The 14,459-nt window shown below is 47.6% G+C and overlaps 1 protein-coding gene across 3 annotated transcripts in view; it reads left to right on the plus strand.

Moving 5' to 3' along the window:
- The first annotated feature begins 236 nt into the window (after positions 1–236).
- Positions 237–14,459, plus strand: part of PGLS (6-phosphogluconolactonase) — a 46,631-nt gene continuing 32,408 nt past the window's right edge. Inside the window, exon 1 of one of the 3 annotated variants that reach the window (XM_073588709.1) lies at positions 237–319. The gene's annotated coding sequence lies outside the window, so the exon portion shown is untranslated. The other 2 variants (XM_073588707.1, XM_073588708.1) reach the window with 2 other exon arrangements.

Consider the following 14,459-nt stretch of genomic DNA (forward strand, 5'->3'; position numbering starts at 1 on the left):
GGGGCAGATATTCGGAAACCCTGGAATTATTGGCTCATAGATCATACTCTGCCAAAAAAAAGGGAACTAAACTGTGGAGTCAGAAAAAGAAAGCGTGCAATAGCTTCAGCCCTTGGCCTGACATGACAGCTCATTGCTACACTGGCTTATCTGGGCTTATTCCATAGGATGATATCATTTGCCAGTACTTACTAGAAATACATACAAATATTTCCGCCCTTACCCGACGTAGCTTCCGGTAGAGCCCAGCAACACTGTAGCCGTGCTGTAGCGACCAGTGCTGCCTGTCGTCACTTCCGCCCTCACTGAAGCCTCACAGGTAGGACTGGGTGACGTCACTTCCGCCCTCTCACCTGCCAGTTCCTTGCTCTTTTTTTCCCTCTTTAGTCTTGTCATTGTGCCGCTGAGTGTGCGCCCGGTACAGTATCCGCTCTTACTCTTCTCTCGGTGTGCGGGTGGCTGTGCTTGCTGCTGTGAGATGTCGCTGCGACACAATGCCTAGTGTGAGTCAGTGCATGAGATGACAGTGTGTGAGGGTGTGGGTCCTGCCGTCGCCGTCGTGCTGTGCATTGTTCTAACCTGCGCTCCTGTGTGGAACAGGTGACCCCCCATCCCCCTGTTGTGGAACTACAAGTTGCAGCATACCCTGCTTGGACTTGTAGTTCTACCACGGCTGGTCCACCTTTTCCTCAGATGCTGGTGCACAAGTGTCAGGGGGTCATAGCTTTTTCTATGTTCTGATCTTTTTGTCGCCGTGGCTACGTATGATTGGCGGTGTGGCGGGTGCCATTCACCCCGATATACGGTGCCCCAGATTTAGGAAGGGTGCTGCATGTGTGGTGTGATCAGTGGCTGATCGGATGTGGAATGGGCTGCTGTTCTCAGTTATCAGCCGTGTGTATTATCTGAGTATCTGTGCGTCGCTTTCCTGTCTGTCTATAAATCTATTTCAGTACTGATCGTCTTTCTAATACTCCGGGATCTATCGGCCCCTGCGGATCCCTCTCCCTGGGCTTCGTAACCCTGGGTGGATCTCTTAGGCTTTGATCTCTTTTTGGTATTTGTGCCAGGAATGATTGTTATGATTGTTACTGTATGATATTGTGGGATCTGTCTACTGTAAGAATATTTATACTGTAGCTGTTAAATAGACAGGTGCCCATAGGATACAATGGTATCTGTCACAGGTTACACCCAGGGAGCGGCGTAACTAGAGTCCACGGCCCCGGGGCAAAATTTGGACCTGGACCCCCACATGCGTCTTGGCCAAATGTATGGGCCCTGGTAGTGTTCTAGATCCTATAAATAAATACATGTTGGCACCCCATGTAATAAAGTCCCCCCATCCTGGCTTCTTGTAATAATCTGACTCATCCTACAAACATTTTCCACCAATTTTCCCCCATCGTGGGCCCCTTCCTGGTATAATGTCCCCCCCATCTTGGACCCCTTCCTGGTATAATGTCCCCCCCCATCTTGGACCCCTTCCTGGTATAATGTCCCCCCCCATCTTGGACCCCTTCCTGGTATAATGTCCCCCCATCTTGGACCCCTTCCTGGTATAATGTCCCCCCCATCTTGGACCCCTTCCTGGTATAATGTCCCCCCCCCCCATCGTGGACCCCTTCCTGGTATAATGCCCCCCCCATCTTGGACCCCTTCCTGGTATAATGTCCTCCCCATCTTTGATCCCTTCCTGGTATAATGTCCCCCCCATCTTGGACCCCTTCCTGGTATAATGTCCCCCCCCATCTTGGACCCCTTCCTGGTATAATGTCCCCCCCCATCTTGGACCCCTTCCTGGTATAATGTCCCCCCCCCCATCTTGGACCCCTTCCTGGTATAATGTCCCCCCCCCCATCTTGGACCCCTTCCTGGTATAATGTCCCCCCCATCTTGGACCACTTCCTGGTATAATGTCCCCCCCATCTTGGACCACTTCCTGGTATAATGTCCCCCCCCCCCATCTTGGACCCCTTCCTGGTATAATGTCCCCCCCCATCTTGGATCCCTTCCTGGTATACTGTCCTTCATCCTGAGCCCATTCCTGGTATAATGTCCCCCATCATGGGCTCCTTCCGTTCCTCTCCAGCACATTGTAAAAAGAAGCAAACAATTCTACTCACCTTCCTCTACTCCCACGCCACATGGCATCCTCGTCTGTAGCAGGCAACTGATTTCGGCGAGCCGTCATGGGCAGCGCATGCTGTCACTGGCAAGCTGACCTCTAATGCCGGCCTCTGATGGGCCGGCGACATGTGTTGCAGTGCAGGGAGCCGGCGAGTCCTTGTGCCGCAATACATTTCACTTGAATTTGCCTCTGAGAGTTTGCACTCTCTGGAACCATGATTGTTACCCCTTGGAAAACTCCCGATGTATCTAATAAGAGAAGCCTGTCTCAGATTCTGTACAGTTGTATTCCTGTAGGCTCAGACAGATTATTCACATCTTCAAAAATTGATTTAAAGGGAATATGTCAGCAGGATTAGGCACAACATTATAAACAAAATCCACAAAAGCGCTGGGAAGAGCCGGCCTCAGCTCATCGCTCTCTACAGTCCCCGGCCGGCTCTTCCCAGCACTATTATGGCTTCTGTTCATATTGTTGTGTCCAAATGACGTCCGGCTTATCCTGACAGGCTATGTACCCACGTATGCAGAAAAAAACAAACTCCTTCCCAGGAAAAAGGCGCGTTTTTTTTGTGCGATTTTTGCTCTTTTTTTATGCGTTTTTTACAGAGCACCCTCCTGCTCATAGAATCTAGTTAGAAATGAGGATTTTTCTGCAAAATTAATGAGCATACTGCATTTTTTTACCGCGATGCGTTTTTATTCGCAGTAGAAAAACGCATCAATGTGCACAAAAATTGTGAAATTCATTTAAAAGAATTGTATTTCTATTGTAAGCGTTTTTGCCAAGAAAAACGCTTAAAAAATGCGAAAAAAACGCTTACGTGGGTACACAGCCTTATAGTGGGGTCTACCATGAAAGCAGGAGAGAAATACTGATGACTAGAGTTGAGCGAAACAGGTTGGTCAGATTCAAAAGTCGCCGACTTTCGCCAAAGTCGGGTTTCATGAAACAAAACCTGACCACAGTGTGAAGTTGGCCATGTGGTCGGCGACCCAAGCGCCAAAGTTGGGTTTCTGCCGAACGCTTGCACGTGACTTTTTTCAGCCAATGAGAGAAGCGGAGCGCATCTGGAGTGGGAGAGAGAGAGATTTCGCCGCCTCTAGGGTTCAAATTCATGCCAGGTGTGTTTACAGGCCTCCACTCACTGCCGACTTTTCTCCCCATTGACTTGCATTGGGTTTCGTGTTTCACGACTTTTTCCGGTAGTCGGCCGATTTCGTTCGACTCGACTTTTGAGAATGTCGGGTTTCATGAAACCCGACTCGACCCTAAAAAAGGCGAAGTCGCTCATCTCTACTGATGACCCATAGACATCATTAGAAATGACAGATGGGAGACGATTGCCAGTTGAAAAGCAACAAAAGTAGTGTTTTGCCTGTGCCGTTCATCACTTCTACAAGTCTGGAGACGCAGCAAAAATGTATTGATTCAAGGTTTGGTTTCTTTAGTGCCAAGGGAAGGGCCGTGTGTATTTTGGTAATTGTGATGAGATCGGGCAGGGCTCTATGCTTACACAAGGTTTTGGTGAACTGTTTGGGCTAGGACCGGTGGTAGCTGAGAACATGTCCTTCTGTCCCTCCACTAGCTGTTGTCATATGCTGGGAGTTGTAGTTATCAATCAGCTGGGAGGTCACAGAAGGTATATCCAGTATTATACAGCGTCATTAATTCCACAGTGCTTTACAGACATCATCATCCCCATTGGGGCTCACAATCTAAACTCATGCAAGCAAAGGGAGAACATACAAACTCCTTGCAGATGTCATCCTTAGTGGGATTTGAACCCAGGACCCCAGCGCTGCAAAGCACCAGTGCTAACCACTGAGCCACCGTGCTGTGTCTTCACCTGTCATTCTCTGACTCGTGACACTCCAAACCATAACTCTCACTATCTCATGACAGATGGACGTGGAGTCTCCCAGCAGTGGAGAAATGATGACCTCGATTCATCATTTGCAGTTTTAGACCAAATTTATGAAAATGTTTTGTTGGAAAATTAAGAAAGGCTTCTTTTTTTGGGGGGAGCTAGAGAGGCGGGGCTCTTTTCTTTGTAAGGATTGTGCGATAATAAATTGTTTCAGTGAAACGTAACATTTTTGCATATTTTTCTTAAACTGGGCAAAAAAAAAAATTAATTTAGACAGATATTGTACTCCGCTATGGCCAGGGCTGTGGAGTCTGTAACCCAAACCAACAACTCCAACTCCTCAATTTCCCTAACTTCCGACCCCACAGCACTGGTCACTACTGAGCATGTGCATAAAGTGCAGCACAGATTCATCTCCACTATGACCCCACAGCACTGGTCACTACTGAGCATGTGCATAAAGTGCTGCACAGATTCATCTCCTCTATGACCCCACAGCACTGGTCACTACTGAGCATGTGCATAAAATGCAGCACAGATTCATCTCATCTACGACTCCACAGCACTGGTCACTATTGAGAATGTGCATAAAGTGCTGCACAGATTCATCTCCTCTATGACCCCACAGCACTGGTCACTACTGAGCATGTGCATAAAATGCAGCACAGATTCATCTCATCTACGACTCCACAGCACTGGTCACTATTGAGAATGTGCATAAAATGCAGCACAGATTCATCTCATCTACGACTCCACAGCACTGGTCACTACTGAGCATGTGCATAAAATGCAGCACAGATTCATCTCATCTACGACCCCACAGCACTGGTCACTACTGAGCATGTACATAAAGTGCAGCACAGATTCATCTCCTCTATGACCCCACAACACTGGTCACTACTGAGCATGTGCATAAAATGCAGCACAGATTCATCTCCACTATGACCCCACAGCACTGGTCACTACTGAGCATGTGCATAAAGTGCAGCACAGATTCATCTCCACTATGGCCCCACAGCACTGGTCACTACTGAGCATGTGCATAAAGTGCAGCACAGATTCATCTCCACTATGGCCCCACAGCACTGGTCACTACTGAGCATGTACATAAAGTGCAGCACAGATTCATCTCCACTATGACCCCACAGCACATAAAGTGCAGCACAGATTCATTTCCACTATGACCCCACAACACTGGTCACTACTGAGCATGTGCATAAAGTGCAGCACAGATTCATCTCCACTATGACCCCACAGCACATAAAGTGCAGCACAGATTCATCTCCACTATGACCCCACAACACTGGTCACTACTGAGCATGTACATAAAGTGCAGCACAGATTCATCTCCACTATGACCCCACAGCACATAAAGTGCAGCACAGATTCATCTCCACTATGACCCCACAACACTGGTCACTACTGAGCATGTACATAAAGTGCAGCACAGATTCATCTCCACTATGACCCCACAGCACTGGTCACTACTGAGCATGTGCATAAAGTGCAGCACAGATTCATCTCCACTATGACCCCTCAGCACTGGTCACTACTGAGAATGTGCATAAAGTGCAGCACAGATTCATCTCCACTACGACTCCACAGCACTGGTCACTACTGAGCATGTGCATAAAGTGCTGCACAGATTCATCTCCTCTATGACCCCACAGCACTGGTCACTACTGAGCATGTGCATAAAATGCAGCACAGATTCATCTCATCTACGACTCCACAGCACTGGTCACTATTGAGAATGTGCATAAAGTGCAGCACAGATTGATCTCCACTATGACCCCACAGCACTGGTCACTACTGAGCATGTGCATAAAATGCAGCACAGATTCATCTCATCTACGACCCCACAGCACTGGTCACTACTGAGCATGTACATAAAGTGCAGCACAGATTCATCTCCACTATGACCCCACAGCACTGATCACTACTGAGCATGTGCATAAAATGCAGCACAGATTCATCTCATCTACGACCCCACAGCACTGGTCACTACTGAGCATGTACATAAAGTGCAGCACAGATTCATCTCCACTATGACCCCACAGCACTGGTCACTACTGAGCATGTGCATAAAGTGCAGCACAGATTCATCTCCACTATGGCCCCACAGCACTGGTCACTACTGAGCATGTGCATAAAGTGCAGCACAGATTCATCTCCACTATGGCCCCACAGCACTGGTCACTACTGAGCATGTGGATAAAGTGCAGCACAGATTCATCTCAGCTCTGACCTCACAGCACTGGTCACTACAGAGCATGTGCATTAAGTGCAGCACAGATTCATCTCCTCTACTACTCCACAGCACTGATCACTACTGAGCATGTGCATAAAGTGCAGCACAGATTCATCTCCACTGTGATCCCACAGCACTGGTCACTACTGAGGATGTGCATAAAGTGCAGCACAGATTCATCTCCACTATGACCCCACAGCACTGGTCACTACTGAGCATGTGCATAAAGTGCAGCACAGATTCATCTCCACTATGACCCCACAGCACTGGTCACTACTGAGCATGTGCATAAAGTGCAGCACAGAGTCATCTCCACTATGACCCCACAGCACTGGTCACTACTGAGCATGTACATAAAGTGCAGCACAGATTCATCTCCACTGCGACTTCACCGAACTTGTCACTACTGAGCATGTACATAAAGTGCAGCACAGATTCATCTCAGCTCTGACCTCACAGCCCTGGTCACTACTGAGCATGTGCATAAAGTGCAGCACAGATTCATCTCCACTATGGCCCCACAGCACTGGGCACTACTGAGCATGTGCATAAAGTGCAGCACAGATTCATCTCCACTATGACCCCACAGCACTGGTCACTACTGAGCATGTGCATAAAGTGCAGCACAGATTCATCTCCACTATGACCCCACAGCACTGGTCACTACTGAGCATGTGCATAAAGTGCAGCACAGATGCATCTCCACTATGGCCCCACAGCACTGGGCACTACTGAGCATGTGCATAAAGTGCAGCACAGATTCATCTCCACTATGACCCCACAGCACTGGTCACTACTGAGCATGTACATAAAGTGCAGCACAGATTCATCTCCACTATAAGCCCACAGCACTGGTCACTACTGAGCATGTGCATAAAGTGCAGCACAGATTCATCTCCACTATGACCCCACAGCACTGGTCACTACTGAGGATGTGCATAAAGTGCAGCACAGATTCATCTCCACTATGACCCCACAGCACTGGGTACTACTGAGCATGTGCATAAAGTGCAGCACAGATTCATCTCCACTATGACCCCACAGCACTGGTCACTACTGATGATGTGCATAAAGTGCAGCACAGATTCATCTCCACTATGACCCCACAGCACTGGTCACTACTGAGCATGTACATAAAGTGCAGTACAGATTCATCTCCACTACGACTTCACAGAACTGGTCACTACTGAGCATGTGGATAAAGTGCAGCACAGATTCATCGCAGCTCTGACCTCACAGCACTGGTCACTACAGAGCATGTGCATTAAGTGCAGCACAGATTCATCTCCTCTACTACTCCACAGCACTGATCACTACTGAGCATGTGCATAAAGTGCAGCACAGATTCATCTCCACTGTGACCCCACAGCACTGGTCACTACTGAGGATGTGCATAAAGTGCAGCACAGAGCCATCTCCACTATGACCCCACAGCACTGGTCACTACTGAGCATGTGCATAAAGTGCAGCACAGATTCATCTCCACTATGACCCCACAGCACTGGTCACTACTGAGCATGTGCATAAAGTGCAGCACAGATTCATCTCCACTATGACCCCACAGCACTGGTCACTACTGAGCATGTGCATAAAGTGCAGCACAGATTCATCTCCACTATGGCCCCACAGCACTGGGCACTACTGAGCATGTGCATAAAGTGCAGCACAGATTCATCTCCACTATGACCCCACAGCACTGGTCACTACTGAGCATGTGCATAAAGTGCAGCACAGATTCATCTCCACTATAAGCCCACAGCACTGGTCACTACTGAGCATGTGCATAAAGTGCAGCACAGATTCATCTCCACTATGGCCCCACAGCACTGGGCACTACTGAGCATGTGCATAAAGTGCAGCACAGATTCATCTCCACTATGACCCCACAGCACTGGTCACTACTGAGCATGTGCATAAAGTGCAGCACAGATTCATCTCCACTATAAGCCCACAGCACTGGTCACTACTGAGCATGTGCATAAAGTGCAGCACAGATTCATCTCCACTATGACCCCACAGCACTGGTCACTACTGAGGATGTGCATAAAGTGCAGCACAGATTCATCTCCACTATGACCCCACAGCACTGGGTACTACTGAGCATGTGCATAAAGTGCAGCACAGATTCATCTCCACTATGGCCCCACAGCACTGGGCACTACTGAGCATGTACATAAAGTGCAGCACAGATTCATCTCCACTATGACCCCACAGCACTGGTCACTACTGAGCATGTGCATAAAGTGCAGCACAGATTCATCTCCACTATGACCCCACAGCACTGGTCACTACTGAGCATGTGCATAAAGTGCAGCACAGATTCATCTCCACTATGACCCCACAGCACTGGTCACTACTGAGCATGTGCATAAAGTGCAGCACAGATGCATCTCCACTATGGCCCCACAGCACTGGGCACTACTGAGCATGTGCATAAAGTGCAGCACAGATTCATCTCCACTATGACCCCACAGCACTGGTCACTACTGAGCATGTGCATAAAGTGCAGCACAGATTCATCTCCACTATAAGCCCACAGCACTGGTCACTACTGAGCATGTGCATAAAGTGCAGCACAGATTCATCTCCACTATGACCCCACAGCACTGGTCACTACTGAGGATGTGCATAAAGTGCAGCACAGATTCATCTCCACTATGACCCCACAGCACTGGTCACTACTGAGCATGTGCATAAAGTGCAGCACAGATTCATCTCCACTATGACCCCACAGCACTGGTCACTACTGATGATGTGCATAAAGTGCAGCACAGATTCATCTCCACTATGACCCCACAGCACTGGGTACTACTGAGCATGTGCATAAAGTGCAGCACAGATTCATCTCCGCTATGGCCCCACAGCACTGGGCACTACTGAGCATGTACATAAAGTGCAGCACAGATTCATCTCCACTATGACCCCACAGCACTGGTCACTACTGAGCATGTGCATAAAGTGCAGCACAGATTCATCTCCACTATGACCCCACAGCACTGGTCGCTACTGAGCATGTGCATAAAGTGCAGCACAGATTCATCTCCACTATGGCCCCACAGCACTGGGCACTACTGAGCATGTGCATAAAGTGCAGCACAGATTCATCTCCACTATGACCCCACAGCACTGGTCACTACTGAGCATGTGCATAAAGTGCAGCACAGATTCATCTCCACTATAAGCCCACAGCACTGGTCACTACTGAGCATGTGCATAAAGTGCAGCACAGATTCATCTCCACTATGACCCCACAGCACTGGTCACTACTGAGGATGTGCATAAAGTGCAGCACAGATTCATCTCCACTATGACCCCACAGCACTGGTCACTACTGAGCATGTGCATAAAGTGCAGCACAGATTCATCTCCACTATGGCCCCACAGCACTGGGCGCTACTGAGGATGTGCATAAAGTGCAGCACAGATTCATCTCCACTATGGCCCCACAGCACTGGTCACTACTGAGCATGTGCATAAAGTGCAGCACAGATTCATCTCCACTATGGCCCCACAGCACTGGGCGCTACTGAGCATGTGCATAAAGTGCAGCACAGATTCATCTCCACTATGACCCCACAGCACTGGGCACTACTGAGCATGTGCATAAAGTGCAGCACAGATTCATCTCCACTATAACCCCACAGCACCGGTCACTACTGAGCATGTACATAAAGAGCAGCACAGATTCATCTCCACTATGCCTCCACAGCACTGGTCACTACTGAGCATGTGCATAAAGTGCAGCACAGTTTCATCTCCACAATGACTCCACAGCACTGGTCACTACTGAGCATGTACATAAAGTGCAGCACAGATTCATCTCCACTATAACCCCACAACACAGGTCACTACTGAGCATGTGCATAAAGTGCAGCACAGATCCATCTCCACTATGACCCCACAGCACTGGTCACTACTGAGCATGTACATAAAGTGCAGCACAGATTCATCTCCACTATAAGCCCACAGCACTGGTCACTACTGAGCATGTGCATAAAGTGCAGCACAGATTCATCTCCACTATGGCCCCACAGCACTGGGCACTACTGAGCATGTGCATAAAGTGCAGCACAGATTCATCTCCACTATGACCCCACAGCACTGGTCACTACTGAGCATGTGCATAAAGTGCAGCACAGATTCATCTCCACTATAAGCCCACAGCACTGGGCACTACTGAGCATGTGCATAAAGTGCAGCACAGATTCATCTCCACTATGACCCCACAGCACTGGTCACTACTGAGCATGTGCATAAAGTGCAGCACAGATTCATCTCCACTATAAGCCCACAGCACTGGTCACTACTGAGCATGTGCATAAAGTGCAGCACAGATCCATCTCCACTATGACCCCACAGCACTGGTCACTACTGAGCATGTGCATAAAGTGCAGTACAGATTCATCTCATCTATGACCCCACAGCACTGGTCACTACTGAGCATGTACATAAAGTGCAGTACAGATTCATCTCCACTACGACTTCACAGAACTGGTCACTACTGAGCATGTGGATAAAGTGCAGCACAGATTCATCTCAGCTCTGACCTCACAGCACTGGTCACTAAAGAGCATGTGCATTAAGTGCAGCACAGATTCATCTCCTCTACTACTCCACAGCACTGATCACTACTGAGCATGTGCATAAAGTGCAGCACAGATTCATCTCCACTATGGCCCCACAGCACTGGGCACTACTGAGCATGTGCATAAAGTGCAGCACAGATTCATCTCCACTATGACCCCACAGCACTGGTCACTACTGAGCATGTGCATAAAGTGCAGCACAGATTCATCTCCACTATAAGCCCACAGCACTGGGCACTACTGAGCATGTGCATAAAGTGCAGCACAGATTCATCTCCACTATGACCCCACAGCACTGGTCACTACTGAGCATGTGCATAAAGTGCAGCACAGATTCATCTCCACTATAAGCCCACAGCACTGGTCACTACTGAGCATGTGCATAAAGTGCAGCACAGATCCATCTCCACTATGACCCCACAGCACTGGTCACTACTGAGCATGTGCATAAAGTGCAGTACAGATTCATCTCATCTATGACCCCACAGCACTGGTCACTACTGAGCATGTACATAAAGTGCAGTACAGATTCATCTCCACTACGACTTCACAGAACTGGTCACTACTGAGCATGTGGATAAAGTGCAGCACAGATTCATCTCAGCTCTGACCTCACAGCACTGGTCACTAAAGAGCATGTGCATTAAGTGCAGCACAGATTCATCTCCTCTACTACTCCACAGCACTGATCACTACTGAGCATGTGCATAAAGTGCAGCACAGATTCATCTCAGCTCTGACCTCACAGCTCTGGTGTTGTGAACTCATTTTCTGGTCTGCCTCTGGTTTCTGGTGAGGGAGCTGGTTGTGCTGACAGAGCAGTTGTGAGTTCTCTTTCCGGGCTCCCTCTGGTGGTGGCAGGAGGTTGTGAAGCTGATCTACAGTTGTGGCCAAAAGTATTGACACCCCTGCAATTCTGTCAGATAATACTCAGTTTCTTCCTGAAAATGATTGCAAACAAATTCTTTGGTATTATTATCTTCATTTAATTTGTGTTAAATGAAAAAACACAAAAAGAATTGTCCTAAAGCCAAATTGGATATAATTCCACACCAAACATAAAAAAGAAGGTGGACAAAAGCATTGGCACGGTTCGAAAAATCATGTGATGCTTCTCTAATTTGTGTAATTAACAGCACCTGTAACTTACCTGTGGCACCTAACAGGTGTTGGCAATAACTAAATCACACTTGCAGCCAGTTGACATGGATTAAAGTTGACTCAACCTCTGTCCTGTGTCCTTGTGTGTACCACATTGAGCATGGAGAAAAGAAATAAGACCAAAGAACTGTCTGAGGACTTGAGAAACCAAATCGTGAGGAAGCATGAGCAATCTCAAGGCTACAAGTCCTTCTCCAAAGACCTAAATGTTCCTGTGTCTACCGTGCGCAGTATCATCAAGAAGTTTAAAGCCCATGGCACTGTGGCTAACCTCCCAAGGAGTGAACGGAAAAGAGAAATTGACAAGAGATTTCAACGCTAAATTGTGCGGATGTTGGATAAAGAACCTCGACTAACATCCAAACAAGTTCAAGCTGCCCTGCAGTCCGAGGGTACAACAGTGTCAAACCGTACTATCCATCGGCGTCTGAATGAAAAGGGACTGTATGGTAGGAGACCCAGGAAGACCCCACTTCTTCCCCCGAGACATAAAAAAGCCAGGCTGGAGTTTGCCAAAACGTACCTGAAAAAGCCTAAAACGTTTTGGAAGAATATTCTCTGGTCAGATGAGACAAAAGTAGAGCTTTTTGGGCAAAGGCATCAACATAGAGTTTACAGGAGAAAAAAAGAGGCATTCAGAGAAAAGAACACGGTCCCTACAGTCAAACATGGCGGAGGTTCCCTGATGTTATGGGGTTGCTTTTCTGCCTCTGGCACTGGACTGCTTGACCATGTGCATGGCATTATGAAGACAGAAGACTACCAACAAATTTTGCAGCATAATGTAGGGCCCAGTGTGAGAAAGCTGGGTCTCCATCGGAGGTCATGGGTCTTCCAGCAGGACAATGACCCAAAACACACTTCAAAAAGCACTAGAAAATGGTTTGAGAGAATGCACTGGAGACTTCTAAGGTGGCCAGCAATGAGTCCAGACCTGAATCCCATAGAACACCTGTGGAGAGATCTAAAAATGGCAGTTTGGAGAAGGCACCCTTCAAATATCAGGGACCTGGAGCAGTTTGCCAAAGAAGAATGGTCTAAAATTCCAGCAGAGCATTGTAAGAAACTCATTGATGGTTACCGGAAGCGGTTGGTCGCAGTTATTTTGGCTAAAGGTTGTGCAACCAAGTATTAGGCTGAGGGTGCCAATACTTTTGTCTGGCACATTTTTGGAGTTTTGTGTGAAATGATCAATGTTTTGCTTTTTGCTTCATTCTCTTTTGTGTTTTTTCGTTTAAGACAAATTAAGTGAAGATAATAATACCAAAGAATTTGTGTTTGCAATCATTTTCAAGAAGAAACTGAGTATTATCTGACAGAATTGCAGGGGTGTCAATACTTTTGGCCACAACTGTAATTAACAGAGACCTGCCACCTGATAATGAGGAAGAGGATTGGACATCTGGAGTCTCAGAATGGATTTAAGACAGCCGACTCCCTATTCCCATGCTCGTGATTTTTTCCTGCCTCATGAGGTCTTAGTTTCCAGCTCAGTTCCTGCCTTCTCAAGCCAAGTTGTTATCTGCTTATGTTCACATTTGATTTGGTTTGGTCTATTCAGTTTTTTGTGCGGTCAGCCAGTCCCGGCTGGGGCTGTGCTGAATTTCCATTCTTATGTAATTGTATGTGCTAGTTTGTTTTTTGTCCCTTATTAGATTGGCCTCTTTTTGCTCTGTTCTCAGAATATGCCAGAGTGCTGATATAGTGGGAGAAGTTTAGTGACTTCAGGGTATTTTTTGCTATCAGAAGTGTTGGACATTTTGCAGGGTTTTTTGGCGTGATTGCAGACAGTATCTTTCCTTTCCTGTCCTTTCTAGTTAGTGTGGGCCCCATCGTTTGCTCAGCCTATTTTCCTACCTGTGTTTGTGCTTTCATCTTCTCTCACCGTCAATACATGTGTGGGGGCTGTCTATTCCTTTGGGGTCTGCTCTGGGGAAGTTTAGATTTCCCCTTTTCTTGCTTTTGGCTTATTTAGTCCTCCGGCTGTGACGAGGCGTCTAGAATCATCGTAGGTACGCTTCACGGCTGCTGTTAGTTGTGTGGTGAGGATCAGGGGTCTGCAATCCACGTAGTTACCAACATCTCTGGTTTTCTGTGACTTAGCTTGGTCTTGTTTTCCTCCTCGGTGACCCATTCATAACAACTGGTCACTGCGGAGCATGTGCATAAAGTGCAGCACAGATTCATCTCCACTGCTACTCCACAGCACTAGTCACTACTGAGCATGTGCATAAAGTGCAGCACAGATTCATCTCCACTATGACTCCACAGCATCGGTTACTACTGAGCATGTACATAAAGTGCAGCACAGATTCATCTCATCTACTACTCCACAGCACTGGTCACTACTGAGCATGTGCATAAAGTGCAGCACAGATTCATCTCCACTACGACTCAACAGCACCAGTCACTACTGAGCATGTACATAAAGTGCAGCACCGTTACATCTCATCTACAACC

Source organism: Dendrobates tinctorius, unplaced genomic scaffold (genome assembly GCF_039654945.1).
Source record: "Dendrobates tinctorius isolate UK_male_01 unplaced genomic scaffold, ASM3965494v1 ptg000104l, whole genome shotgun sequence".
Classification (NCBI taxonomy): Eukaryota; Metazoa; Chordata; class Amphibia; order Anura; family Dendrobatidae; genus Dendrobates; species Dendrobates tinctorius.